This window comes from Panthera uncia, chromosome B4 (genome assembly GCF_023721935.1).
Source record: "Panthera uncia isolate 11264 chromosome B4, Puncia_PCG_1.0, whole genome shotgun sequence".
Lineage (NCBI taxonomy): Eukaryota > Metazoa > Chordata > Mammalia > Carnivora > Felidae > Panthera > Panthera uncia.
The window spans coordinates 35,349,250-35,353,676 of NC_064809.1; the positions used below are offsets into that span (position 1 = coordinate 35,349,250).

At 42.5% G+C, this 4,427-nt stretch overlaps 1 pseudogene; it reads left to right on the top strand.

Moving 5' to 3' along the window:
* Positions 1 to 1,266: 1,266 nt before the first annotated feature.
* On the top strand, positions 1,267 to 4,427 carry LOC125919784 (uncharacterized; annotated as a pseudogene).

Here is a 4,427-nt window from a genome sequence, read left to right on the forward strand (position 1 = left end):
AATGTCACTCCGTATCAGGGAAATACAAATAAAAACCACACCGAGATATCACCTCATACCAGCCAGTCAGAGTGGCTAAAATGAACAAATCAGGAGACTATAGATGCTGGAGAGGATGTGGAGAAACGGGAACCCTCTTGCACTGTTGGTGGGAATGCAAACTGGTGCAGCTGCTCTGGAAAACAGTGTGGAGGTTCCTCAAAAAATTAAAAATAGACGTACCCTATGACCCAGTAATAGCACTGCCAGTAATTTACCCAAGGGATACAGGAGTCCTGATGCATAGGGGCACTTGTACCCCAATGTTTATAGCAGCACTTTCAACAATAGCCAAATTATGGAAAGAGCCTAAATGTCCATCAACTGATGAATGGATAAAGAAATTATGGTTTATATACACAATGGAATACTACTTGGCAATGAGAAAGAATGAAATCTGGCCTTTTGTAGCAACATGGATGGAACTGGAGAGTGTTATGCTAAGTGAAATAAGTCAGGCAGAGAAAGACAGATACCATATGTTTTCACTCATATGTGGATCCTGACAAACTTAACAGAAGACCATGAGGGAGGGGAAGGAAAAACAAAAAGTTAGAGAGGGAGGGAACCAGACCATAAGAGACTCCTAAAAACTGAGAATAAACTGAGGGCTGATGGGGGATGGGAGGGAGGGGAAAGTGGGTGATGGGCATTGAGGAGGGTACTTGTTGGGATGAGCAATGGGTGTTGTATGGAAACCAATTTGACAATAAATTTTGTATTTAAAAAAAAAGAGTGGGGTGCTTTTTAAAAAAAAATTTTTTTAAGTTTATTCATTTTTGAGAGAGAGAAACAGAGCATGAGAAGGGGAGGGGCAGAGAGAGAGAGAGAGAGAGAGAGAGAGAGAGAGATGGAATCCAAAGCAGGCTCCAGGCTCTGAGCTGTCAGCACAGAGCCCGACATGAGATCATGACCTGAGCTGAGGTCGGACGCTTAACTGAGCCACCCAGGTGCCCCAAAAAAGAGTGGGATGCTTAACTGAGGTACCCCACTATCAGAGTACTTCTAATCCTTTGGTTAGGTGCCTGAAAATATGAAAACATACATTAAAGTTAATACTCAAAAGTTGCAAATTACAATTTACAAATGGCAACCCCACTTCCAGGGTAGAAGGAGGGAGTGACCATTCATCTGGGGGTGATCATTATTGGCAACCCCTTTCACTCTCATGAATTTTTCTAGTTCAGACAATAAAGTGCACAGTCGCCTTTCGTGGGTGGTGGCGACAGGCCGAGAGTGCCCCCATGAAGGCCTCGGGCACCCTACAACGGTCCAAGGTGGTGGGGGGCGGCCTGCCCGCCCCCAATGCAGCACTCAGCCCCTCTATGGCCAGGGAATCTTTTGCACCTAATCATATTGTGACCAAGCTCCCCCTTCTGGTACTTTGTGTCTCAGCTGAGGAAGACGGAAAAAGTCTTCAGGCGCAACTGTCTGCCGCGGACAGGGGTGCAAGAAACGCCCCTTGTGGGGGAAGAGCTTCGGAGCCTGGCTGCGCTATGACTCCAGCAATGGCACCGACGGCACGTACCCGGAGTACGGGGACCGACCACTGCAGGCTCTGGCACCCGGTGCTGTCCTGACATAGGCACTGGCACAGCGCTCACTCGATCCAGATGATGAAGGTGGGGACTGCAGTCAGCAAGGGCAGCCCACTGGCAGCCAAGCAGTTCCAGGACTCCAAGATCAAGTTCCCACTGTCCCATCTGGTCCTGTGGCCCCAGGGAGAGCCACACTTCACCACCAAGAGGCCCAACAATTTCTTTCAGATGCAAAGCTTCCCTGTCCCCAAGTTGGCCCAAATAAATTCCTTGGGAAACCTCCCTCTGCCCCCCTCAAATAATAATAATAATAATAATAATAATAATAAAGTGCACAGCTATCCTAATGAGAGGGCTCTAGCTACCCAGACCCCAAGTCCTTATTTTTATTGTGGTGGATAAAGCCCATGTTTACAGGATATAGCAAATTAATAACCTAGGAAGAGTAAACAAATATTTCAGGGTATTCCTGGCAATTTGTTGATATGAGAACAATTTTCACCGATTTTTTCCTTTTATTCATATCTTTATTTCAAAATGTTCGTTCTGTTTAATTTTTTTTTTTTTTTTAAGTAGGCTTCATGCCCAGTGTGGAGCCCAATGAGCTCGAACTCACCATCCTGAGATCAAGACATGAGCTGAGATTAAGAGTCAGACCCTCAACTGACTGAACCACCCAGGCGCCCCTATGGTAATTCTATTTTTAGGTTTTTGAGGACCCACGATACTAGTTTCCACAGGGGCTGAACCATCTACATTCCCACTAACAGTATGCCAGGGTTCCAGTCTCTCTACATTTTCACCAACTCTTGTTATCTTCTATTTTATTAATAGTATCCATCCTAATAGATGTGAGTGGTATCTTATTGTGCTTTTGATTTACATTTCCCTAACAATTACTGATGTTTAGCATCTTTTCATATGCTCATTATCCATTTGTATATCTTCTTTGGAGAAATGTCTGAGAGATGCCCCAAGAAACTCTCGTTTAGTAATACAGTAAAACCTTGGTTTGCGAGCATAATTCCTTCCAGAAACATGCTTGTGATCCAAAGCACTTATATATCAAAGCAAATTTGAAGAACCATTGGCTCAGTTATTATCATGTGACATTCGACCTCACATACTACTTGTATTGCAAGACATAGCTCTTTTTATCAAGTTAAAATTTATTAGAAATGTTTGCTTATCTTGCAGAACACTTGCAGAACAAGTTACTCGCAATCCAAGGTTTTACTGGACTAGGAAGGAATAGAAAGAATGTTTCCATCAAGAAATCTTGAAGTTGGAAAGTAGTTGGAAAGGTACCATTTTATAAACCTCAGATGTCCGTTGCTATTGGTTGTCCAGATTCTTGGAGACGTTTTGATATGCATGAAGTCTTTCATAAAGATACTATGTTATTACTGTTCTCATTCATTTCAGTTCAAAAACCTTTACAGAGTGTCTACTACACAGTAGTGCCATGGATACTTTAGAGTTAATACAAAACACACACAACATATTTTAACTCCTTTGATCCAACACTTACCAGCTAGACTCAAGGTCACTAGTTTTGGATCTATATTTTTTTGAATGACTTTAAAAAGCTGCAGATCTCTTCCGATCTTTCCTGCCAGATCTTCCTTCTCTGAACGAGGAAGTACACACACCCTTAAGTAAGCTTGATATCCGGGTTGGGCCTCTCAATTTTCCCAGGCCTCACCCAGATGAAAAACACACCCATCTGAAAATCTAGTTCCTTTAAAATTCTTGATAAAGTTTTGGAGAGACTTCTTATACAGGGCTTTCATTTTTGTTTCTATACAGAATAGCTCATTCAGAAAAAAACTCCTTTCTGGTTGCAACTTATGGAACCATATACGAAAATCTGAACAAGTCCTTAGAACACGAACAGTGCCTGTGCTGCCTGCCCCTCCTTGCCTCCCCCTCCCAACCCACGCCCAGGGAACCAAAGCAAGAAGCAGGGACCACGTTCCAAGGCAAGCTGATGGCCCTCAACTACCACAACCCTGCTGGCTTCAACTGAAAAACTGAAACAGAATTTAGAAACCTTATTGTTTGACTTGAAGACCAGAAAATCAAATACCACAAGATTGAAGGCAGAGGTAGTTTAAGAAACATCCACAGCAGTGACTGGTCCAAGTCCTTTGAAAAGTATCTCAGACATGTTAACTGTCCTTTCAAGATTCAAGATCAACAAGAAGTAATTGACTGGCTTCTTGGTTTAGCCGTTAGAATTGAGTATGGAGACAATGCTGAAAAATACAAGGGCTTGCTACCTGATAATACAAAAAATGCTGACAGTGTAGAGGCACTGATCAATTTGGATGTAAATAATCCTGATCTTAAGGCTGGTGTAATGGCTTTGGCTAACTTTCTTCAGATTCAGCATCTTAATGGTTACCTGGTAATGCTTAAGGCAACTCGCATTTTGGTCCAGGAGCACCTGAGCAGGATGCAGTTGCTAAAGCAAATCAAACAAAAGAGGGCTTGCCTGTTACTTTAGATAAATATATTCTTGGTTTTGACACTGGAGATGCAGTTGTTAAGGAAGTGCTCAAAATCTGTAATTGCTGCACATAGAAGAGCTCAGAGACCTACAGGCAAAAATTAATGAAGCCATAGTAGCTGTTCAGGCAATTACTGTTGATCCAAAGACAGACCACAGACAGTTGGAAGATGTACATCTTAGGATTTCAGCTTCTCACTGACTTAAGTATAGTTGGGAACCATGTACACTCTGGCATGTGTTTGGAAATCAACTATCATATTTTTGAGGGAAGAATCCCAGAAAATTGACTATGTTCTAGAGATTTACCTTCGCTTTTGCTTTAATAAAGTTCAGCA